At 46.3% G+C, this 26,425-nt stretch overlaps 1 pseudogene; it reads right to left on the bottom strand.

The window, feature by feature from the left end:
- Positions 1 to 1,093: 1,093 nt before the first annotated feature.
- On the bottom strand, positions 1,094 to 11,700 carry LOC102965382 (annotated as a pseudogene).
- Positions 11,701 to 26,425: the final 14,725 nt, after the last annotated feature.

Below are 26,425 nucleotides of genomic sequence, written 5' to 3'. Positions count from 1 at the left end.
GTTTTAACAGACACTGTAAAAGAGTATCCCTCCACAAGATTGTGATTATTTTTCTCGTGACTACTCTTTACTCTGTTTGCATAATAAATAAAAGACCAAGAATAGAAAGAAACTCATCTAACATACCTATTGTTTTTCTTTTCTTCTTCATTCCTTCCCTGTCTTCCTCTTTTTTTCTCCTTCCCTCTCTCCTCCCTCCCTTCCCTCCTTCCTTCTCTCCTTTTCTTTCCACAAGATGAAAGTGAGAAGGGAGAACACTACCTCAACAGAGTGTTGTGGGGCATGTTGGTTGGGAAAAGCAAGGCTGAGATGTTTTGAGACTTTGAAATCTGGTTTAGTGCAGGCCTTTCAACTTGAGGGCTTAGAACAGTGTAAGGGCCATGATATGATAGTTTGGGATTGGTAGACACAGAAAGGCAAAGGTTCAAAGAGTTTTAATGTATAAACTGTTGTTTCCTGCTTCCTATTGAGTTGCTGATGGGTCTTTCCAGAAGTTGTTGGAATAAACAATAAAGTTGTTTATGAGTGTCTCCTAGGGGAGTAAGGTTGTGCTGATGAAGGCAGCCCAATAGTGATGTCCCATTAGTGTAGACACTGAACTGTGGATGCAGCACCCCTGGATGGTCCTTCGTACCTGGGGCCATCCCTGCATATCTCCATGTGGTTTGAGTGTCATCTGAGGGTGGTCCTTTCGGCATCTATATGGTTTTAAATGAAAACAGGATCAGCATTACTGATTTTTCCTTCAACCTCAACTTCCAACATAGCTGAGCACAGCACTGTTACTGATCCTTCTTTATTTAAAATGATATTTTGTTGGGATGCCTAGGTGGCTCAGTTGGTTCAGCATCCAACTCTCGGTTTCAGCTCAGGTCATGATCTTGCAATTTCATGGGTTCAAGCCCCGCATCAGGCTCTGCACTTGGCAGCATGGAGCCTGCTTGGGACTCTCTCTCTCTCTCTCTCTCTCTCTCTCTCTCTCCCCCTCCACCACTTGTACTATCTCTGTCTCTCTCAAAAAATAAATAAACTTTGAAAATTTTTAATGATATTTTGTTTATTGTGGACTTTTGGCATTTGTTTTGACTTTTAAAAAAGATTATATTAAAATATGATCTTGAGTACAGGGTGTTTTTTTTTTCCCTCAGTCTCATATCTGCCTTTATTGTGAGCTGCAAGTGGACACTTCCAGCAATAGTAAAAAAATAATAATAATTCACAAAAGCCGGGATTTTGGGAAGCCACCTGGTTGTAACCCTTTATATGTAGATGCCAACCCAGAATAGCCGGAAGAAGGCTCCAAAGTCCATGACAAGCAAGGCCACCAAGGAGGTGAGGAGCTTTTATAGATATCCCGAGTGTACTTGGTGGAGGTAATTTCATAAATGAAGAACCAGGTGGTGAAGAACATGCTATGGCCAACAACACCACAGTCAGATGGGAGAAGACAGCCGGGTTCACGGGACTGGTGTATCTGCTCATGACCTCAAGCTCCATTTTGCCAGGCACAAGGTAATCCACTGCTCTGCCACTGGAATAACACATTGGCCTGATTACAGGGTTTTTGACATTCCCTGAAATATGCCCAGGCTGAGTGCCATACCTGTTTCACCCTACTCCCAGCCCTTCTTCACAAACCTCTTAGTCAAGGAGGTCTATTGCTTCAGTGGCTTGATCTAACTCACCTGTTAGTCCAAAGCACATGGGATCGCTCATTTTTCTGGGCCTCCTGTAAAGCATGAAGTGAAGAAACATAAGGAAAGAAGAAAGCAATCTAGAATTCCCCTTGAGTAGTTAGGGTTTCTGTTTGTAAGTCAAGGCCCAGTTTTTTCCTACTCGAATTAAGTTACCTAAATTCTTTTTCCCTAGAAGATAAATTGATGGCCCAGAATGGACACTGGACAATGTCAGGGGCAACCCCTTAAATAAAGCAATGAGTTTCCATCCAGTTTGTGTGTAGGAACAGGTAGGCTTTTGTGTCACAAATCCAATTACCAATCATTGAGAACCACTCAGTGGTCTATTTTTCACCAAAATACCCCTATGAGATAACCAAATAGCACTGTAACATTTTAAAACCATTTGTCAAGAAAAATTAGGTGTCAGCCAAGAATGTTTGTAACATACAGATCATTAGGTAGATCCAGAGCAAAGAAAAATGTCTTCTAGGACTCGTGAAAGTGAGACAGCCTCCAAATAGGCACCACCTGCTCCCTGGCCCTCTGCTGTCAAGGTCCCAGCTCAGAAAAGGCCACGTACAAAGATTTTAGCCCCCACCAAAGTCCCCAGTATTGGTAAGGTACATGATAGGAAGTTTCTGATTTTGAATGCCTGGCCTGTTGCTGTGTCTAAAAAGTCACCCTAATAGTAAAGTCCAGTTGCCAAGGAAACAAGCTGACTCAGTATAAGAGATTGAAACAAAGGAAAACTGGGTGAGTCCCAAAGTAAAATGTGCACAAGCCTAACAGGAAACATGGTTATATGCCTTAGCCACTTCATGGGCAAATTACCCAGGGGTCAGCCTCAGGCCACTCTGTTTTGGACTATCCTAGGCCAAAAGTAAAAAGACTTGGACCCTCGCTGGGAACCCCTCACCCATAGCATGTACTTCATGGACTCTTGAAGCTTGATGACCCTTAATGGGGGTCATTAAGTCATTTTTGTAGGACCCCGAATGGCACTCAGGAGTCCACAGGGTCCTGAACTGCCTCCCATACTCCCATTCAGCCCAGGCCCCAGGGTTGCCTACAAGTTCCTTCCTTGTCCGTTTGGCATCTGGAAACAGGAATGAAAAAGGATCCAGAAAGAGTCAATCTTGGACTTTTCAGAGATGGATGGATCTCCTTAGATAAATGGTTCATAACTTTTCATGGGTCCTAGACCCTTTGAGAACTGAACTAATGCTGTTGGTCGTTTCCTCAGAAATTACACATTGTCATCTACATACAATTCGGAATACATCAGCTCCATACACAATATTGAATGTAACGTCAGGCACCCTTGGGCTTCATGGACCTCAAATTAAGACTGTTTCTCTAGGTAGACCTGCTTCGAAGACTGTTAGGGACCTCTGAGATCCCAACAGAGGCACAGCATAAGGAGGGGGCTGCCAGCATTCTCCTGGCTTCCGGATTCAGACATAGCAGACATCGGCCTGGAAGCTTGTGAGAAGAGGTTAGTTTTTCAGTTACCCAGGGAGATGCTGGCCAGGTCATCCACTGGAGAGATAGTCAAGAGCTTGCAGAAGGAATTAATTCACTTCCAGAGTCAGCCAGATAGCCCAGGTCCCAGGCAACAAAGACAACTGTTTACCCAATGGGTCTTCTGGGGAGTTGATCTCAGAAATTCTGAGCCTGCCCTTTTAGACAGCAGCCAAACTGAATGCCAGGCAACTTTGTGGTCAGTTGGGGTTAGACCAATGGTGCACAGGGCAGGCTTGTTCTGAGGCAAGGATGTCCCTACCATTGTGTCAACACAAGAGTGAAAAATCAGCCTTAGCCGGGGCCTCCGAAGGGCATCTTGACAACATGAAAGCACTCATGCTTTCATGAGGTGGAAGAGGGACTGTGAAAGGGGCAGGTGGCTCTGAGCTCAGTGAGTCAGGGGGTGGCCTCTAGATGTAACGTGTGGGCTTCTCTTGCAGCCCCTCTGGCCCTGAGGTCACTCTCCCCACCTCCTTGCCCTTAAGTCAGGTGCTCTGAAAAGAACACACAGAAAGCAGAGAGAGCCTAAGAAAACTGGGGAGAGAATTCCTGGGAACAATAAGAACCTGCACATTTCTGGGTGCCGCAGCATCTGGGGCGGGGTAACAGCACAGTGCACCCCTCTTGAGGGGCAAATGGAGATGATAAACCCCATCACTCATGGAGCAGCCCCTAAGCTGACAGCCCCCTCCACGATCAAACATTTGGCCTCACTTCACATGCCACCTACTCTGCTCTAGTGGAGAAGTCACTCTGCCGGGGCCCCCTTGCCCATTGCTTGAGGCGACAGGAGAGTGAGACTGAGGTAAGTGCACCAAGGGCAAGTACAGGCGGCAGGAGTCCTGGGAGCCGGAAGACAGGACCTCTCAGTCACAAGCTAGTTGTGGGATCTTGAGCAAGCGACCCGGTGTCTCAGGGCTTTCTTTCACTTCAAAAACTGTAAGCTCTGACAGAGGTAAAGCACTAAGTGCTCAGAACCCACCCAAGCACCATGAGCTCTCCTGTGCTGGCTCTCCTGACACCGTCCTCGCTGTGGAGGAGGGGGCATGATAACTTCAGTGACCCTTGGGGACACTGCTTCCCACACAGCACAGTCCTGAGGGCCAAATGGGATGACAAGTGACAACCTTGCTTTTGTCAAGGGTCCAGCAGGAACATGGTCATGAACTCTGGGGATTCTTCACATCCCAGTTCCTTCTGACAAGATGAACGGTGCCCATCCCGCAGGGCACAGCAGACTCTCTGTGGGAGCTTCTTTTAAATGACATAAAACAAAAGCATTCTTTTTACTAATCTTAATTTTGAAAATTTTCTTTCACATGAAGCCACAGATACACAAGTAGGAAGAACCTTAAACATATCTTTGGCACAGATTCATAAAACATTCGCTTCACAAAAAATTCTAGAAACTGGAAGGGAAAAAAAGCATTCTTGAAAAGAATTACATTTATACTAAAGTTCTCAATCCCCAAGTGAAATGGAGGTCAGAGGGAGGCCCCTCTTCCAGCCCAAATTCCACTCCGGGAAAAAGAGAGGAAGCACTGCCTTGAGACCCCCGCCCTCAGGTCTCCCTAGAAATGATTTTACACTGCTTGTGTTTGAAACACTTGTTTCAAAACTTGTGCTTGCTATGAATACTTTCTTGGTGTTGTCACTTCTGTCCTGTCCTTGGCCAGAGTTTGCCCTGTAGCCACTGGCAGCGGTGAGGAGGTCAGGGGCTCTCTGGTACTAAAGAAGCTCGCCTGCATTCCAGATGGGTCCACAGTTTTGTCATTTTTCCTCCAGTCCTTGACTCCTTGTAAGTTTTTACTTGCTCAGATGGTTTTTGCTTGTTGCTTGGTATTTCTGCACTTTTTCATACCTTTCATTTCTCTCATCCTTTCTGCATATCTAAGGCCATCACCGCTGCTCACTCTAGCCCTATGGGCCTCTGCAGGCTGGGGTACCCCTCTGGAGCACCAGCAAGTGTGGCCTTGCACCTTCTGCACCCAGATTAACTGCCTTGAGGCCTCTTGGGGGATTCCCTAGGCGAGGCAGAGTCCCATTCTCGGGCACATTTAGAAGCTAGAGAACCAGTTTGAACATTGCTGATAGGTTGTGAAGGACTTTCCTAATTCCAGAAGGTGGGTCAAAAGAGCCCTCTTGACTCAGATGTGATTTTTCTGGAAGGATTTTATGACTATATCTTCTGAGAGCTGAATTTTGGATTCCAGCCTTGTGGGGGTTTCAAAAGGTAATTCTGCTGCTTTAGCCTTCTATTCACAATCTGGCCATACTCTAGGCACTTGCTATATTTCTGTGCAGGTATTTTTAAACTTTGGCTCAGTTCATCGTTGATTCACTCAATGTCTCCAAGAATAAAGTGGTAATAAGCACTGGCTTCCAGAACACATCAAGAAATGGGCCCAGACCATGGATCCACAGGCAGCATAGACCTTAAATCGCCCAGTCCTTCTTAACAGATGTTATTTCATTAAAAGCCCTGACCTTGCCACACCTTGAAGTCTTGGGCCTCTTGTAGGCCAGAGTCAGAGGTGTTGAGTTCTTGGGGCCACATGGGCCTCCTAGCATATCCAGCCCTCTTCATGCACTTGCATTCCCAGACTTGCTTCTCCACTCTCTGGTCTTCTCTGATACACAGTGAACCTCCTCACTTCACTCACTCTGTCTTTCATTCTGAGGGTCCTCCGATGACCTCCTTTAGCTGGTGTCTATCCTGTGATGGGCTCCTGGTCTGACACTCATTCTGCCTCTCTCACACACTGAGCTAGAAGTGGGGTGGCCCCTCAATCCTGGACCTTCCCAACTCCTCACTAAGCCTCGGGAACCTGATGTTTCCCAGGGACCCAATGGTCTGGGAAGATCAGGGGAGAGAAGACCCCTAACAGGAGAACAGCTGCTCAGAAACACTGTGTGGGTGGCACACCTCCTGTGTGCAGACTGGCACACCTCCTGATCTTTCCCTAGTCCCACCCCAGTAAAGCTGCACCCAGAACACATGACTGGACGTTTCTGTGGCAATGCTATACAACCTAAACTGTTGTCTCTGCATCACTTCCAGGTCTCCACATCCCCATCTTTAATTCAGTGCTCAGATGTCCTGATGCAATGAGCCAGAACACAAAGAAATGGCGGCTCAAATGGAGGGTCAGGGTCCTAGGGAAGGGATGGCCAGGGTACTTTTGACAGGAGAAAGAGGGCCTTGAGGTCAGGGCCTATGAACCTAGGGACCAATGCTGTACTACCTGGGTGATCAGGGATTTGGGGTTTAAAAAGCTTAGGTTAAGGAACAAGTGTAAAAGACCCATGAGAGGGAGCCTAGAGGTTCATGGAGCCCCAGGAAGCAGAGATACAGAACCAGCTAGTAAGGGAGTAATAGGGCAAGGAGACAGAACAGCTTGTCCTAATGAAGGCCTCCTCCATTGCAAAGCAGTCATATAATGAGCCTCCCGGCCACTGTAGACATGTGAATGTGAGCAGACTCCTTGGCATTCTTGCAAGGGAATCTGAGCCCTGGCTCAGATATTGGGTGGGAGTGAAGAAAGAGGCTCTTTGTAAGTGTTTCAAATCATAGTTACATATCACATAGTTTGAAGAACCAAATATCTCTCTAAGGCTGCATGACAGAAAACAGCGACTCCCTTTCTCCTTCTCCCACTGCCTGCTCCCAGAGGAAATCATCCCCAAGTTGGGCTTTTCCATCCCTGAGCTCTGCCAGGTCACGTTTCACTTCCTCTGAGGTCCTGCCACCTTCTCCTCGGCTCTTGTATCAAAACATGTGTCCCTTGTTTGCAGAGGTAACTCCTTTATCAGTTTGCGTCATGTGAGACAAGATGTTCGGTCAAACTTTCCAGGTGACTCATAGCAGGTTTTCTTACTCATCCATATGTGTTTCCTTTACTTCTCTTTCTGTGCGGTATCTTCAAAGTGACCCTTTGCTGCTTCTTTTTCCTTAACTCATCTTGAAGGCGAGTTTTTCCTGGGCCATATTTGCATAAGACATTTATGTCAGGAAGACTCAAGCGTTGTGTCCTAGGTTTGCACAGATTTTGTTGTGATTCAAGTTTTTGTATGTAATCATGTTTCTCACCTTAAAAGAAGTAGTGGGATATTTTGTATATGAGAGGTTATAAAGGTAAGATATAAAGAGCACTAATAAAGGCCAGTATCGGGCGCCTGGGTGGCTCAGTCGGTTAGGCATCCGACTTCAGCTCAGGTCACGATCTCGCGGTCCGTGAGTTCGAGCCCCGCGTCGGGCTCTGGGCTGATGGCTCAGAGCCTGGAGGCTGCTTCCGGTTCCGTGTCTCCCTCGCTCTCTGCCCCTCCCCCATTCATGCGTCTCTCTCTGTCTCAAAAATAAATAAACGTTAAAAAAATTTTTTTAAAAAAATAATAAAGGCCAGTATCTTTGTAAGTAAAGACTCAGCCTATGAAATAGAACACAGCATTATCTCAGATGTCTTCTGCATGCCTGAGCCTAAGTCTACCATCCCAAGGGTGAAAAACATTGGCACTGGATGTGGACATAACCCCCTGACCCACTCTAAGGTCCACTTTTATCTTCCGTTTTAGTGATTTCCTTGATTTCCTTTGTAGTTTTACTACATTTGTGTTGTATCCTGAAAGGGCTGGCCTCCTATGCCCTTGAACATTCTCTGTCTGTGGCCTTGTGCCCAGGTCTTCCTCTCAAGTACTTGGGATTCGGCCTCAGCCCAGAGGCCAAGCTCTTCACACAAGCCTTTTCGATGTCAAAAAGCAAGACTCAGCGTGGTTTTACACCCAACACATTTTGGCGTTTCCTGGATAGCCACTAGCCCCAGAGGCTTGCCCCCTCACCTTACCGCCCTGACATGGCAATCATGTGCAAAAGAGACCCTAGAAATAATAGGCGTGGCACTACCCTTTACATTTAATTAGCTCCACATTTTTTATTAGTGCACCATTAAATGGTTGACCTGCTGACCTACTTATCTATCCCACAGGGTAGGAAAAGCTATTAAATCTAAAAATGAAGTTCAATGGTTCAGAGGTTAATTTTGTGCAGGCAAATGTACAAAGCATTAATAAAATATTATATTAATAAAAACATTTTAGGGTCTGTACGCTTTACAGGGTGACTTGGAAAGCCGGGCTGTGTCCGTGAACTCATGCCCTCCGGAGACATGTGACATAGTTCTGTATCAAACCCCTCAAAAAGGTTACTTCTCGTCATTCTAATATTGCTGGTTACTGTTATAATTTAACCACTCAGTCTTGTCTTCGGCAGACGGTTTCTGCTTTTGTGCCATGCTTGCTGGAAGATCCATTACAAGTTAAAAACCAGAAATTGCATAGCCAACAAAGGACTGTCTCAAAGCCAGGGTGGAAGGGATCGGTTGGATACTAAGCAAAGGATGCTACAAAAAGACTCATGGGTACAGGATTCTTAGCAACAGCTAACATTACCTGTAAGACTATCCCAGGGAACTGGGCAAGGAGTCCTAGGATTCTGAGTTTGAAGAGAAACAAGTAAGTCACCACGACTCTGGGGCTGGGGCACTGACCTGTTTCAAGAGTCCTCAATGTATTGTTTCATTGTGCATTGGCATGGCATTGCCCTCAGTGTCCAGGGGGGGCAAAGTCCCACAACTTCAGTCAATGGGCCTTCATGCTGACTTACAACCTCCACGAATAGACAGTAGCAGGCCTGTGCCCTGGTGGAGAAGAAAATGGAGACTCAGTGATAGCCAGCCCAGCAGGCCTCCTGCCCCTCAGTCTCCAGCCCCCATGATGAGATGACACAACGAGGCTCATGCCTGGCGAGACATCTGTGGCTCACACTTCTCCAGGCTCATCGTCTGCTTCAGCCCTGCCCAAAAGGGGTCTTGGCATCAAGAAGAAATCTTATATTTTGAAGCAGTCCGTGATGTGGCCAGTCAGGACAATTTACCTACTCCCAGCCCTCAGCCTGCTCCTTTTCCCAGAGCAAGGCAGTGAGACAGAGAAGGCATTTGAGAGCAAGGCTAAAAACCAGTTGGGATCAAAGTCACACTGGCTGAGCATATGGAACCTGAGTGACAACTCCTGAGTTCATGCCCCAGCTCTGCCACAGGAGCTGTGGCCGCTCTGCATTTCTGTTCTCCCTTTCTGTAGAATGATGATGAGAGCCTCACCATTTTGGCTTGTTACAAATCTTGAATGAATTAATGCGTTCAAAGAACTTAGAACAGCACAGCATCATGAGTGACCATGGTGTTATATCTCATTTTCACTTGGAGACCCGGAGGAAAATGGTTCCTTTGAGCTTTGATGGCCACTGATTCAGCCCCAGCCTGGATATCAGCTAACATCGTGGGTAAGTGCTTCATCAAGGGCACTCATTGATGACATGGGAGCAGGTTTCTGAAGTCAGTACAGTATGTTCCTGTAGTTTCCCTAGAACAATGTTGTTCCCTCCCTCCTGCCAGAGCCCCTGTACCTGCCTGCGCCCCCTCCCTGCTGGAGAACCTGATATTTCTGCTTCCATTTTTGCCTCCACTTCTTCAGGGCAGAATTTCTGTTCCCCCAGGAGCAAGGTAGGTGAGAAAAATGCTATGGCGGAGCTTCACTCCATGTTGCCAGACCTGAGCAACTTGCCTGACACATTGCCAAGCATTCCACGTAACAGATGCTTCTGTCAGAAATGCTGTTGTGTGTATCATTTGGAAGTTATAAAGCAACAGTGTCTCCTGCTGAAGTTTAAATTTCACCGACCTTTGAAGTAATGTTTTTAGTGAATATCCTTGTCAATAATTATCTTGTGCATGTCATTGTTTTATAGAATAAATTTTTATTTTTTAAGGTTTATTTTTGAGAGAGAGAGAGAGAGAGAGTGTGTGTGTGTGTGTGTGTGTGTGTGTGTGTGCAAGTGGGGGAGGGGCAGAGAGAGGGAGACAGAATCCAAGCAGGCTCTGAGATGTCAGCATAAACTGTGCTTGAACCCACAAACTGTGAGGTCATGACCTGAGCTGAAATCAGATGCTCAACTGACTGAGTCACCCAGGCACCCCTCTTAGAATAATTTTTTAGTAATAGAATTATTGAGTTCGTGTAAGAATTTTGACACATACAGCCAAATAAGACTTCCAAACAACTTGCGACCAATTTACACTCTTACCAGCAGTAAACTAGTATTCCTGTTTCCTGAACCTTTGCCAAATGCATATTTCATAGCCTCTATCTCTCTATCTCTATGTATCACTGCCAGTTTCCTAGACAAAAAAATTGTAAGTCTTTGTGAATTATAAAAGTTCCCGTGAAAGTTTATCAGTTGGCTATTGCCAGCATAGCAATAGCAATCCACAGAAACAACATGTGATCCCTTCTTAGGCTCTTGCAGTAGTTTAGAGAAGGAGGAGTAGAGCAGTGGGGAGCAATGGGATTTAGCCATGAACCAGATAGGAGATGGGGGAGAAAACAAGGTCAAAGCCAGCTCCTTCCCTGGAAACGGGGAATGCTGATGGATGATCAAGTTTTTTGAAGCATGATCATCAGTAATTTTATCTTGACCAGGCTCAATTTGAGATCGTTATTAAACACCCACGTGTGGATGTATATAAGGTAGATTGCCATTTGGGCCTTGTGTCCAGAAAAACGGACTGGAGACAGCAGTTTGGAGAGTCAGCCCACAGGATTGAACCGACAGCCTCAATAACTTCACTTAGCGGGGTGACGAGAAAAAGAGGAAAGGTCTAAGGCTAATCCTGCCACCATCTCAGGTGGAGAAGGCGAGGTTCAGGGGGACCCACTGAGAAAAGACCAAGGAACGTCCCCTCAAGCAAAGTGGGAAAAGGACTTCAAGGAAGAGGGAAGGTGAGGTAAAATGGAAAGCCTGAAGGTGTGGCTGGGAGCAAGAAATGGGTATCACCCCCGCAGGGGCAGTTAGTGCAACCTCTTAACCACTGTAATCAGGGCTCCAAATCCACCTCCCCAAAAGGCTCTTCCTTCCTCAGGGTCATGGATGGCCCAACAGCTCCACACGTCGTTTACCAGACGCAAAACTCCCAGACCACACACACCCAGTCCCAAGTCCTAGGTCCTAGGGGTCAGCAGTGGGCCAGACTGTCCCCTCCAACACTCCCCTCCAACCCAATGTCTGACAGTAGGAAAGGCGCACTTTGCTCAAGACGCCCAAGGAATGTTATTACCTTGAGGAAGAAAGGAATGATTATCGAGGAAGAAACAACTTTGGTGTCGGGGACACGGAGTCAAGGACCTGAGAGGCCAGGGTAAGTAGAAAGAATCTGCAAGGTGACTCGGATGAGAAGGGAGGAGGGGCCCAAATCTTCACTAACCAACAAAGGGGACGGTGGGGACTCCGAAAGACTTGTTTTCGCGCTGTCGCAGCCCGTCAGCCGCTCACCTGCTCCTTGGGTACCTGTGCCTGTCTCCCTAGGTGAGGCCACTTCCTCTGGGGAAAGTCCTCCTCTCCCCAACTGGCCCAGGCTGTTTGTGATCCCCTTGGCAACACGGGGCCCAGGGCGGGACCGCGAGGGGCGGGGCCGGGAGGGCGCTATTGTGATGCGCCTGGAGCGGAGCCACGGATTGGCCGGCAGGTGCGGCGTGGGGCGGGGCTAGCAGAGGGGCGGGCCGAGAGGCCACCAGGAGGCTCTTGAGGCAGCTGCAGCTAAGGGAGCCGGCCAAACACTCAGGAAAATTCCCATTGCTGGGGCATGGCAAAGCTAGAAGGAGGCAGGGGCGCCTGGCTGGCTCAGTCGGCAGAGGACCCGGCTCTTGATCTCCGGGCTGTGAGTTCGAGTCGCACGTTGGGTGTAGAGATTACTTAAAAAGATATAAGAAGGCATATGCCCTTTACCACTGCGAGTGAAGAGGCTACGAGGCTACGGAGACTTCAAACACAGTCAGTGAAGGAAGTGAACCATGGTCCTGCAGTGGAACCTTCCATGCACCCCAGAAGGCCTGGAATGAAGCTCTAAGGGGCTCAGGCAGGACGGGAAAGTTGTCCACGAGGTGTCCTCTGGGGGTCGGAGCTGGGCAGAGCCCTGTGCTCTTCTTGACACGTTTACAGAGGTGCTGGTGGCCCCCTGCCTGATGGGTCTGGTTATCAGGAGGAGTTCTGAGCGTATAGTGTGGGGAGCCATTTTATTCTGGGGAGTTCTTTTTATGGGGGACTACTTCCTATGAGTACGAATAAGTGGGGCAGCAAATAACTTTAATTTGGCCATCAGGACAGCTGTGGAGTAGACAGGGCTTACCAAGGCATGGAAAAATTATCTTATTTCAGCATTTCAACAGCTAGTAAATATAATGCCAGCCCATATTTACTGAGCCCTCACTAAGCCTGTCACTGACTGTTCTGAGCTTCTACATAGAATAACTCATTGCATTCTCAGCCCGGTAAGGTAGGTTCTGTGATTAGCACATTGGTTGGGAAGCACAGAGAAATTAAAGGAACTTCCAGGTCCCACAGCCAGTGTATAGCAAAGTAAGGAGTTAGATGCAGTCTCTCGGGCTCAAATCTTTCCACACGTGACTGCCATACCTGTGAGCTCCAAGAATCTAACTCTCTGTCGTCACCCGGTTTTCAGCCTGGCTCACAAATTTATTCTTGTCCCATTGCCTCTCTGTGGGAGATGAAGGGCAGGGTGAGAACCATGAGAAGGAAAATAAATTGTACCTCCCAGCCACAGCAAGGAATGCTTCTAAGTTTTCTCTTTGATGCCAGGGCTCCTGTGGGCTGAAGCTGAGAGTGGCCCCCTGGCCTCAAGTGCTCCTGGAGAGAGAGGAATCTCCCAGATGTCAGCATGTTCTACAGTTGTTCTTGACTAAACAGGCAAACGCACAGACAGGAACCAGAGATTTATTTGCAGAGTGAGTCAGTGGGAACAAAGCAGTTCCCCTCTGTTATTTACAATAATTTCCACAGCCCTGCACTAGAGGGCGACATATGGTTACTGAGGGCAGGCACCACTCAGGCTCCCCTGGCAGGCCACAGACTTTCAATATCTCTCAATGAGTGAAATCAGACTTATTGAAGGACCATGCAAGTTATGACGATTTCCTGTTTCTCTGTTAATTCATGATGTTGGAACCAAAGTCCGCTCTTCCCGAGCAGCTCCCAGTAACTGAGCAAAGCAGGAGGCTCACTTGGCCATCTCCACCCACTGCTGCTCTACTCAAAAGGCGGTCCTGGCTCTGAGCTCCTGCAGAGATGACCAAGACTTTCGCAAGCCTGCAGCAGGGACTGAGTCCCCCTCTCCCCAGGCCTACATCCTTCTGCTTTATCTCTCACAGGAGTTGCTCCCCAACCAACCTCTTGCACTTCTCACTTTGACCCAGAGCGTCTGAACTGACACAGTCTGTCTTCAGTTGCCAACAATCAGATTTGGGGTCTGGTGAGAAGTTTTTCAACCATCAGCGTGGATCTGGTGCCTCATCTCTGCTCACCCTGTGATGTGTGGAACAGATATTTAGGGTGTGGAATAATGGCAAAAAGAACAGAAAGTTAGATTGGGCCAAATTTAATGAGGTAGGCCTATTAAGCAGAAAGTACAGATAACAGATTGTTGTAGCTCGAGGGGCTAGAAAGTATTATAACAGGGGTTTTTTGTTGACTAAAAAAAGATGAACCCCAAAGTGGTCTCCACTAAATGAAGTTGAAATTCCAGAACTGCCTTGATATACTGTAGAGGAAGGTATCCAAAGGAAAGGGAGATGGTAATATTAGGGTGTATTTATTGATAAGCAAGAGCTGCTCACCCACCCCAGGAGGGTCCAGAAGAGACACTTTTCACCGTGACTGTAAGAAATAAATTTGTCAGGGGCCTCCAGCATCCTTGAAGATCAAAAATTACAGTGGGAACTGCTGCCACTGAATTGGATCACCAAATGCAATGGGGATAATTGGATCATGTAGTGGCAAGGGCTAAGTGACGGCCCTCAGTCACCAACAGGCAAGGTGGTCATGGTTACCGTTATGAACAACAGAGTCAATGCAATAATCAGAATGGTCTGACTCACAGAGACCTTATGATGTTGGCTAATTGATCATGGTATCCCTAGAAGAGAAGTAGATGAGCACCCTACTAAACTCTTACTTGATCTGTATTAGTAGATGAATTCTAGGTCAGGTGAACAGAATTCTAACCTGAATCATAAAAACAGAGTCACAGCCTTTGTTCGATTCCCAGTCTTATGCCATTTTACAGACCCAGAACTTCTTAAATAAAGGGGAGCCAGGTCCCTTTGAGGAAGGACCCCACTAAACTGCCAAAAACTTATATTGTTACTCTTTCTCTCAGCGTTCCCCAAAGGGACTAACAGCTACTTGCCAGGCACTACTGTGCATTGGAGAAAGAGAAATAATTATACCTTTCAGAGATTATTGGACACAGACCCTCAACTGATTCCTGGAAACCCACCATCCAGAGCAGAGGCTTATGAAACACAGGTGATCCATGGAGTTTTCACTCAGGTTCATCTCACAGTGGGCACAGTGGATCCCTGATGCCACCCTGTGGTTATTTGTCCAGTTCCAGAATTGGAATAGACACACTCAGCAACTGGCAGAATTCTCACACTGGTTCCCTGACCTGTGGAATGAGGACTATTACAGCAAGAAAGGCCAAATGGAAGCCACTAGAACTGCCTCTACCTAGGAAAACAGTAAACTAAAAGCAATACTGCATTCTTAGAAGGTTTGCAGAGATTAGTGCCACCACTGAGAACTTGAAGGATGCCAGGAGTGATTTCCACCACATCCTGACTCAACTCCCCTATTTTGGCCTGTGCAGAAAACATAATGATCTTGGAGAATAACAGTAAACCTGGTTGTTTATTTTTCCTGGAAGTAGAGATGGCCAGAGGCATAAGTCTCTGTCAATTCATGGGTTGCAGCCAGTATTTGGTTAGATGATCAGGGATTTGGAAGCAACACAATTGGAAAATTGGTGATGGTGAGGTTTTGGGAAGAGGTGTGTGGATAGATCTCTCCGGGCAAAGAAACATGATTTTTGCCCTGTGTGAATGCTCACCAAAGGGTGATCTCAGCAGAGGAGTATTTTAATAATCAAGTAGATAGGATGACCCATTCTGTGGTTACTGTTCATCCCCTTTTCCCAGCCACTCCAGTCATCACCCAATGGGCTTATGAACAAAGTGGCCCTGATAGGAGAGATGGAGGTTATGCATGGGCTCAGCAACATGGATCATTCACCAAGGCCAGCTTGGCTACAGCCACTGATGAGTGCCTGACTTGCCAGCAACAGAAACCATGAAGTCCCCAGTATGGCACCGTTTCCAAGTTGATTATGTTGAACAGCTTCCATCATGGAAGGGACAACAAACACTTTGGTTTAATGGAAATAAATGCTTACTCTGGATATGGACTCCCCTTTCCTGCCTGCAATGCTTCTGCCAAAACCACCATCTGCGGACTTGCAGAATGCCTTATCTACCATCTTGTGTTCTACACAGCATCACTTCTGGTGAAAGAACTCGTTTCACAGCAAATGAAGTGAAGAAATGGGCCTGTGCTTATGGAATCCACCGGTCTTACCACGTTTCCCATCATCCTGAAGGAGTTGGCTTGACATAATGGTAGAAAGGACTTTCAAAGATTCAGTTCGGTGCCAGGTCGGTAGAAATGCCTTGAGGGACTGTCACAATGTCCTGCCAGATGCAGAAATCAGCATCCGATATATGGTGCTAATTTCCCCATAGCCAGGATTCATGGGTCCAGGAATCAAGAGGTGGAAATGAAAGTGGCTCCACTCACTATTATCCCCCAGGATCCACTAGCAAAAATTTTGCTTCCCACCCCCACCACCTTAAACGCCACTGATCTAGAAGCCCTAGTTCCAAAAGGAGGCACGATAATGACTCCGTTGAACTAGAAGTTGAAACTGCCACCTGGCCACTTTGGGCTCTTCATACTCCTGAGCCAACAGGCAAATAAAGAAATTATTGAGCTATGTAGAGTGATTGATCATGATTACCAATGGCAAACTGGGCTGCTACCAAACAGTGGAGGTAAGAAAATATACCTGGAATACAGAAGATCCCTTACGGAGTCGCTTAGTACTACCATGCCCTGTAATTTAAGTCCATGGAAAACTAAAACAGCCAAGTCAGGCATGACTGTTGATGGCTTAGACCATTCAGGAATGAAGATTTGGGTCACCCTATCAGGTAAAGAATCACAACTACCTGAGGTGCTTGCTAAAGGCAAAGGGAATACAGAACTGGTGGTGAAGAAAGCCATTATAAATACCAGCTGTGATGACATGAACTCTGACTGATAGAAATAGTTTTTTTAAATAATTTACATAAATAATACCCTACTACATTTGAGGATTACTGCTTAATGAGGCCCCTTTGTATAAGACAGTATCTCATCCCTGTGGTTGGGCACAGACTGACTTTAAGAAGATGGATGGCAAATGTTCATAAGAGTGGCAGTTCCCACCCCAGGACATGTTGGCTTCCATGACTGTGGTCTCATGAAGCAAGAAATCTCATAGCCACAGTCAAGGTGAAATGTGTGGGATGCTGGACGGTTCTGGACAGGCTGGAAACCATCAACTCTTATTTGAAGGAAAACATGCCAGGGGGGCATAGAGGCTTGCTCTGTTGGGACCATGGATTAACCTCAGCTGAGCACTAAGGTCTTGACCCTGAAGGAAGCCCTACCTTGGTAGATCCTCCACCTTCCCTGTAACCTCTTGCCTGGTGGTCTTCTTTCCTCCCAACTCATCAGTTCTTGGATGGGTCCCAGCCGGCGGGGGGGGGGGGGGGGCGGGAGGTGGGAGGTGGCGGGCAGAGGGGGGTGGAATCTGGCTGTTCCATTGTGGCAGATGAAAGATGGCCATGAATTTTTTGGAACTTCGCCCATAGAAAAGTGGGGTCTTTGTCCCCTGCCCTTAAATTTGGGCAGGCTCTTTAACAGCTTTGACTAATAGAATACAGAGGAAATAGTACTGGACCAGCTTTGGGCTCAGGATTTTATGTCTCTTAAGAATACTCAGCTTTTGGGTTCTTGGCTTCCATGTAAGAATTCCCACTGTCCTTCTGAAGAAATCATATTGAGAGACTCTGAAACTGCAGAAAGAATCTGCTGAGCCCAGCCTCTGCCCGTCTCTACCAAAGCACCAGGCATGTGAATGAAGCCATTAAGGGCCCTCCAGACCACTCCAGCTACCAGTGAACACCAGCAAGCAACCACAGTGCACACTCACTGAGCAGGAGTGGCTTCCTGAACCCTGCCTGCCCTCTTTACCCATGAGATCATGGCTGTTGTTTTAAGCCAATGAGCTTCAGGATTGCTGGTCATGCTACCATGGATAACCCAAGAAATACATTCTATATTCACCACTGGCAGCAGAATTGGAGATGGGGCTCCATTTTCCCTGGTGCTAGGCTGGTGGGAGCCCAGAGCAGTGGTCCCAGGTTCTCCCTCCTCACAAACACCTGAGAACTCAGCTCATGGGCAGACCGCCTGCCAGCGGGATGATGCGAAGGGCCAGGAAAGAGACAGCAACAGGAACAGGGTGTTCCTTTGTCCCCATTCATGGCCAGAGAAAGCTCATCCCCTCAAAAATTAAAAAGAAGGTTCTTACTCTCAAAGAGGTCACATGAAAACAGCTAATACTGATTACTACTAACAGTCTACCGTAAGCTCTTCTAACCTTCCTTCAAACCCTGCAAACCCTGTGATATGAGTAGTATTGTGAGCAGATGGGGAAAACCAGGCCCTAAAATGTTAATTTCCCTAGCACACAGATACTGGCTGAGCCAGAATTCAAACCCATAAAGCAGTCTAGCTCCAGAGAAGTCTGTGTTGCCCTCCAGCTTTCATTAGGAAAGGAAGGGCCTGGGTAGTATGAGAAGGACTCTGATGGGTTGATATAAAATATAAAGAGAAGGCATGCTCATAGAAGGATGGAAAGACTGACTGGACCAGATGGAAGAAGCTGGCAAGGGAAGGGGTGGCCTGGAATAGGAAGAGAAGAGGAGAGAGCAACAAATTTGAGATCAGGGTTTCAATAGGGTATGGAGGCCCAGAAGGAAGGGCTAAATGGTTAGCAGAAAGACGGGGGAAGAGAGAAAAAGGCCCTGGCTCAGGGGCATGAGGGTAGAAGCTGGCATCCTACGGGCTCAGGTTGGCTCAATCCCCTCCATCCCCAGTCTCCTTGGATGGTGTCTCCTCTCCTTGCCTGCTGGCTTCTTGGCACAAAGAATCCAAAATTAGTAGGGGACAGTCATGGCTTCACATTTGCTAATAAAGTCATGGCCCTCCGGAGCCAGGATCTCTAGGCTTACAAGGCCTAGAGTTGTGGAGATAGAAAATATAAATTCTGGGGGCGCCTGGATGGCTCAGTCGGTTAAGCATCCGACTTCAGCTCAGGTCATGATCTCATGGTTTGTGAGTTCGAGCCCCACCTCGGGCTCTGTGCTGACAGCTCAGAGCCTAGAGCCTGCTTTGGATTCTGAGTCTCCCTCTTTCTCTCTGCCCCTCCCGCACTCATGCTCTGTCTCTCTCTATACATAATATAATAAATGAATGTTAAAAAAAAAAAGAAAATATTGGGGCGCCTGGGTGGCTCAGTCGGTTGAGTGCCAACTTTGGCTCAGGTGATGATCTCACGGTCTGTGAGTTCAAGCCCCGCGTCGGGCTCCGTGCTGTCAGCTCGGAGCCTGGAGCCTGCTTCCGATTCTGTGTCTCCCTCTCTCTCTGCCCCTCCCCTGCTCATGCTGTCTCTCTTTCTCTGTCAAAAATAAATAAACATTTAAAAAAATTTTAAAAATATATATAAATTCTGGAGGCAACTGGGTGGCTCAGTTGGTTGAGTGTCAGACTCTTGATTTCAGCTCAGGTCATGATCTCACTGTTTGTCAGATGGAGCCCTGTGTTGCTCTACGCTGTCAGCAGAGCCTACTTGGGCTTCTCTCTCTCTGCCCTGTCCCCACTCACATGTGTGTGGTATGCGTGTGTGTGGGTGTGTGTGTTTGAAGTTATTTTGAGAGAGCACATGCATGCGCGCTCTCTCAAAATAACTTAAAAAAAAGAAAATATAAAATCTTTAAGTGGATTGTTGAAAGTGAGGGCCACTCCTCCTTCCACCCCCTTGTACTCTACCTGTCGGGACGTGGCACAGCCTCATACAGTGGGAATGACCAGAGAGGATGGCACTCCATCCTTACAGGATTAGTCTCTTAGCTGGTGCCTCAGTTGCCCCATCACAAGGCCATTCCAGCCGTCTGTCAGGCTAGCAGCTCTAGGGGGAGGGGGAAGGGTGTTATGTGGTAGAACCAGTACACCCCATAGTCACATGCCCACTTTGCTACCAATTAGTTTCCTTGGTCCAATGCAGTGTTATGCGGAATCACACGTTGATGGATTAAACACTCTATATGCCCTCAGATAGAGAAGCAAGACAAACCCACACTCAGGATATGTGTCAGCTCCACTCAAGATGATTGTTGAGTGGAAGAGGATCCAGGGTAATCAACTTACCACCAAGTAGCTGGCTCATCTCCTAGGGGAATAATGCAAAAAGTTCTGTGTTGGTCCCTGTTGCTGGCAGTTTGGACAGTGGGCCAGGGTGATATTCAGGCCAGCCTTGGTGAGTGGGAGCCTGTGCTGTTGGATCCATGCACGTCTCACCCCTGCCGCCATGGCTGCCTTGCTCATGTGCCCATTGTGCCAGTGCTGGTTGATGCCAGTGGGCAAGCCATAACGTATACATGGCTATTAAATGCTTCATCCATGGGAATATGTGATGCATGGATCTTTACGTGCACAGTCCCACAGGTCCTCACCTTGTCTGTCAGTTTCCTAGGCCTACCATGACAAATGACTTAGTGACTTATGAAGACAGAAATTTATTCCCCCAAAATTCTGGAGGCCAGAAAACTGAAATCAATGTTATCAGCAGGGCTGCACTCCCTCCAGAGGCTCTAGGAGAGAACTGGTTCCTTGCCTTTTCCAGTTTATGGTGGCCTGGTGGTCTTGGCCTGTGGCTACCTCACTCCAGTCTCTGCTTCCATGGTCACATGGCCTTCTTTTCTGTATGTGTCTATTCTCCCTCTGTCTCTGTATTATAAGGACAGCTGTGATGGCATTTAGGGCCCACTCAGATAATCCAGATGCTCTTATCTCAAAATCCTTAAATTAATTACATATGCAAAGGCCTGCCAAATAAGGTCACATTTACAGCTTTCAGAATTAGAATATGGACATACCTCTGGAGGATGGGAGTACAATTTTTAGTCGACCACATCCTGCAATCTTTCTCCTTCTAGATTCCGGCTTAACCAGCCAAGCCATCAGTCACTGCCGTGAGCTCTTATGTATTCTAACGTCAGTCTTCTTCTTTCCACACAAAGTGAATGACCAGATGCTTTGTCTGAATTTCTGCCCATTGGGAGGATCTCCCCTCACCACTGTTTTTCAGGGCCACCTCGTTATGAGGCAGGTAGGATAGCAGCATTTTTGACTTACCTCAACCTACACATTCATGGCTGAAACTTGGCCCCTTTCCTCCCTCCTCTCTATGCTGTTTATAAGGGGCCCTTAATGCAGCCCCAGTTATGAGCTGAGAGGCCCTGTAAGCCACATGCCCAATATAAGATGAGCTGCTACCGTCTTATGCTACAAACTGCTGTTGGGCCCACTGACCTTACGACTCAGTAGGTCTGGCAGACCCCAGCTCGAGATGGGTGGTTCTGGCTGTAGGGTCACTTGAACTCTCTCGGTGGGTTGTGTCTCCATCAGAGTCCAGTAGCACACTAGAAGCTGTCAGGTGTGTTTTGGTTTTTGGATGATTTATCTAAAATTCTCAAATACAGATGCCATGGCCTTGATCCAGAGCCCTGAGCATCAACATTGTGATTCTCCCATAGGGGCTTGCCATCAACTCTAGAGGGCATCTTTTCCTAACACCGATAACACAAATACAATACAATCTGCCCGACCGTGGGCTGCAAATGGCAGGGCGGCCAGCAGCACAGCCTGACTTGCTGCAGAGCTCCATCCTGCTCAGGGCCTCAGTCAACACCAACCATGGAACTCAGTAAATGGGCCAGAGCAACATTGCCACGCACACGATATGCCAAGCTCAGACCCAAAGAAGCCCACTAAACATTGTGCTTCATTCTCATTAGTGGGAAGTATGAGATACAATCATTTGCCTTTTACTTCGGAGGGAGTATCGAAGCACGCCACAAACTACTACACCCCTAAAAATCTTCACTGAGCAGTTTAACAGGTTGGAAGACACAAGGCCAATACATATAAAGCAAGTGGATATACAAAAAGTAACTCAAAATGGATCATAAACCTAAATGTAAAACCTAAAACTGTAAGGGCACCTGGGTGGCTCAGTCGGTTAAGCATCCAACTCTTGATTTCGGCTCAGGTCATGATCTTGCTTCATGAGTTCGAGGTCTGCATTGGGCTCTCAATGCAGAACCTGCTTGGGATACTCTCTCCCTCTCTCTCTGCCCTTCCCCCGCTTGCTTTCTCCCCACCCCACCCCCCGCCAAATAAATAAATAAACTTTAAAAAAAAAAACCTAAAACTATAAAATTCGTATAGCATGGGTTAATGTCAGCTGAACCAGGTTAACTACATGTTAACTATATGCTGACCCTTGGCTAACACTGTGGACTATATTAACTAAAGATAAATGTTCTAAACCATGGGTCATCAGTTGTTTCAGAGAAGGACCACCAATCTGTCAACACTGTCTAGTAATCATTGAATTTGTTATTTGTACCTAGTCTTAATGGCGTCTGGGAGATATCAAAAGTTAAGGCTGGTCACACAGCTATAATGTGCCTACGTGACGATCTCAATATAAGACCCTACCACGAGCAGACTTTGGGCTTCCAGTACTGAGGGGCTTTGCATACACGGTACACAAGTGGTTTGAGACCTGAAATCAAAGTGCATCCTGGGTAACCCTGTGGTAGAAGTTCAAAGAAGCCTGAGCCTGAGATCTTCAGACCCCTCCAGTGCATTTTCTTTCTGCTGGGACCGCAATGCCTGCAATAAAATAGGAGTATAAACTGTATGAGTCCTGTAGGTCATTTCAGCAATCGAACACTGAAGATAATTGTGTGTAATTAGCACAAACTTCTGGAAGAAAACAAAAGAGAAAATCTTAGTGACCTTTGGTCTGTCAAAGACTGCCTAAATAAAACACAAACAGCATCATCCATAATAAAACAAAAGCCAGTAATTAGAGTTCATCAGAATTCAAACTTGTTCTTAAAAAGACACAGCTTTTGAAAAGGGAAGCAACAAATTTGGATAAAATATTTGCAAAATATATATGTGACAAAGGTCTTGAACCTGGAATACATAAAGAACTTTTATAACTCAATGAGAAGACAAACCACTCAATTTTTTAAAAATCCAATCAGGAATGAGTAAAAGACATGAACATTTATTTCACCAAAGAAGATATACATTGGCAAATAAGTTCAGGAAAGGATGTTAAACATCATTAGCCATTAGGGAAATGCATATTAAAACCATGATCAGATATCACTACATACCAATCAGAATAACAAAAATAAAAAATAGTGATAACAACCAAATGATGGTGAGGATGCAGAGAAACCAGATCATGCATACATTGCTGGTAGGAATGTAAAATGGTACAGCCACTCTGGAAAATAAATTGGTAGTTTCCTATAAAACTAAATACACACTCACCATACAACCCAGCAACCACACCCTTGGACATCTGTCACAGAGAAATGAAAACTTATGTTCACACCAAAATCTGATCACAAACGTTCATAGGAGCATTATTCACAATTGGTAAAAACTGGAAATTTAAACAAACTGTGGTACATCCATACCAAGAAATAGCAATAAAATAGAACAGAGTATTGACATGTTCAACAGCTTGGATGGATCTCAAGTGAAGTGTGGTGAGTGAGAAAAGTAACACTGACCCAAACTCAAAAGGCAACATACTGTATGATTCCATTTATGTAATATTTTTGAAATGACAAAGAGATAGAGATGGAAATCAGATGAGTGGCAGCTGGGGGTTAGGAGTAAAGGAGAGGGAGACAGGGGCGTGGAGATCAGTAAAGGACAGCCTGAGGGAGTCTTGAGGGGACACAATTGTTCTGTATCTTTTTCTTTTTTTTCTTTTTTTGAGAGAGAGAGGGTGCAAGTGAGTGAGGGAGGGGCAGAGAAAGAGAATCTCACAAGGGGAGAGAGAGAGTGAGGGAGCAGGAGAGAGAGAGAGAAGTGGGGCTCATCTGAAGAGGGGCTTGTGCTTTACCCAAAAGAGGGCTCATGCTCACCCAAAGAGGGGCTCGTGCTCAGCCCAAGCAGGACTCGAGCTCATGAACTGTGAGATCACGACCTGAGCTTAAGTCAGATGCTTAATGACCGAGCCACCCAGGCACCCCTAATTGTTTTGTGTCTTAAGAGTAGCGCTAGTTACATGAATCTACACCTGTGATTAAATCGCACAGAACTATTCACATTCACACACACACACACACACACACACACACACACACGTGCATATAAAACTAGTGAAATCTGAATGAGCACTTCCAACTTCCTGGTTTTACATTGTATTGTAGTTAGGGAAGATGTTACCATTGGGGACAACTGGGTGAAGGGTACATGACACCTCCCTGTGCATTTTTCTGCAACTTCTCATGGATCTATAATTATTGCAAAATAAAAAAACATTTAATACATATTCTTTGTAAAAATGCTTCCCTACCCTGCTCCTCTCCCTTGCTGTACTTCTGTTGCTAAGGCCAAGAATAAAACTACAACTGCTCAATGTTTATATAACACTTAGAGAAAACCACTCCCCACCCCCACCCCCATCATCTCAGTGTAGTGGCATGGCCAAAAGTAACACTGACCCAATTCCAAAAGCTTTGAGCAGTTACAAAGCGCTGTGCCTAGGTTCTTCTGGAGGGGACAGTGAGGGGAGGTCCCTCACAGGGGATCCCCTCGCTCCACCCCTCCTCTCTCCCAGAGCTGCCTCTCTCCCCCTTAGTTCCCAGCTTTCTCCTCCTCTCCTCCCTCTCCCCTCCAGCAGGATTCTTTGATTCCCACCCCCCCAAGTACTCCCAGGTCTGTTCTAAATAGATCATTCTAGCCCCATGCCCCTTCTTCCCATCTCTGCCCTTAAAGAGCAGCAAAAACACCAATACCTCCTCCGAAGACAGGGGACGGTGGTAAGCACTTACTTACACAATATTCTGTTCCTGTCTTTAAAAGATGGGTAAAAAAAAAAAAAAAAAAAAAAATATATATATATATATATATATATATATATATATATATATATGAATAATCACTTCAGCAAAGAAGATAAACTGATAGCAAACACACATGAAAAGATGCCCAACATCATCAGTCATTAAGGAAGTGTTAATTAAAACCACAGAAAGGGGCGCTTCGGTGGCTCAGTCGGTTGAGCATCTGACTCTTGATTTCAGCTCAGGTCATGATCCCAGAGATGTGGGATCCAGCCCCCCGTAGGGCTCCATGCTGAGTATGATGCCTGCTTGAAATTCTCTCTCTGACCCTCTCCCCTGCTCACACACCCTCTCTGTTAAATAGATAGATAGATAGATAGATAGATAGATAGATAGATATAAAATTAAAACAAAACAAAACAAAACACAGAGCAATACTACTACACGCCCACTAGAATGGCTATAATCAGAAAGACTGACCAGTGGCAAGGATGTGGACAAACTGGAACTTTCTACACTGCTGGTAGAACATAAATAGTTTAGCAGGTTGTTTGTGTGTGTGTGTGTGCTTTTTTTTTAATGTTTATTTGTTTTTGAGAAAGAGAGCACATGAGCGTGGGAGTGGGGCAGAGAGAGAGAATCCCAAGCAGGCTCCATGCTGTCAGCACAGAGCCGAACATCGGGCTTGAACTCCCAAACCATGAGATCATGACCTGAGCCAAGATCAAGATCAAGAGTTGGCTGTTTAAGCCACCCAGGCGCCCCTAGCAAATTTTTATAAATTTAAACATGCAAATTTCATTTGACTCTGTCATTCCACTTCTAGCTATTTACCCAAGTTTAATGAAAATATATGCCCACACATTAATGCATTAATGCTCACTGGAGCTTTACTTGTCATAGCCAAAATCGAGAAACAACCTAAATGTCCATCAGTTTGCAAATGGATAAACAAATAATGGCACATCCTGTAAAATGAAACACTACTCACCAATAAAAAGAGTGAACTATTGGCACATTAACATGAGTGAATCTCAAAGTAATTATGCTGATGGGAAAAAGACAGACAAATGAGTATATGTGTATGATTTTATCTATATGAAACTCTAGAAAATACCTGTATTTAAACTTACATTAAAATTAAAAGGAAAATGTCGTTCTTTTTTTTTTTAACGTTTATTATTTATTTACCTTTTTTTGAGAGAGCGGGGGGGTGGGGGGGAGATTGCCCATGTGATCAGGGGAGGGGCAGAGAGACAGAGAGGCAGAGAGAGAGAAGCCCAAGCAGGCTCTGCGCTGTCAGTCCCACTGCGGACTCAGTCTCACAAATCATGAGATCATGACCTGAGCAGAAATCAAAAGCCGGACGCTTAACCACCTGAGCCACTCAGACACCCCCTCAGGGGTGGTTCTTACCTCATTTCTCCAGGCAGGGTGAGCAGCACCTAAAGTACTAGCCTAACTTTGGGGGCTTGAAGTCAAGCCTCTGCCTCCTTCCGGATGTCAGACTTTCAGTCTTACCTTGGGACACCGCACCATAAGCCACACAAAGATCCTGTTGTTTTCTGAGAGGCTCCCAGGCTTCTGTTTGCTCAATGCACTCACTCTGTGTCTGCTATTCATTTTTAATTTTTTTAATGTTTTTTATTTATTTTTGAGAGACAGAGAGAGACAGAGCACGAGTGGGGGAGGAGTAGAGAGAGAGGGAGACACAGAATCCGAAGTAGGTTCCAGGCTCCAAGCTGTCAGCACGGAGACTGATGCGGGGCTCGAACTCACGAACTGCGAGATCATGACCTGAGCCGAAGTAGGACGCTTAACCTACTGAGTCACTCAGGAGGCCCTATTCATTTTTTAAATTACATTTTTTTCCCTTAAATACACAGAAAACAATGTGACAGCCCCAGATTTCATAAATGTTGCCAGGTGTCCACAGCAGGATATGTAGGTGAGTGCCCTGCTGTCGATTCCATCAACTCTCCTGGCAGCAAACC

Source organism: Panthera tigris, chromosome D2, assembly GCF_018350195.1.
Source record: "Panthera tigris isolate Pti1 chromosome D2, P.tigris_Pti1_mat1.1, whole genome shotgun sequence".
NCBI classification, from domain to species: domain Eukaryota; kingdom Metazoa; phylum Chordata; class Mammalia; order Carnivora; family Felidae; genus Panthera; species Panthera tigris.
The sequence above is the reverse complement of the archived record's forward strand: the minus strand, read 5'-3'. Positions and strand labels throughout refer to the sequence as shown.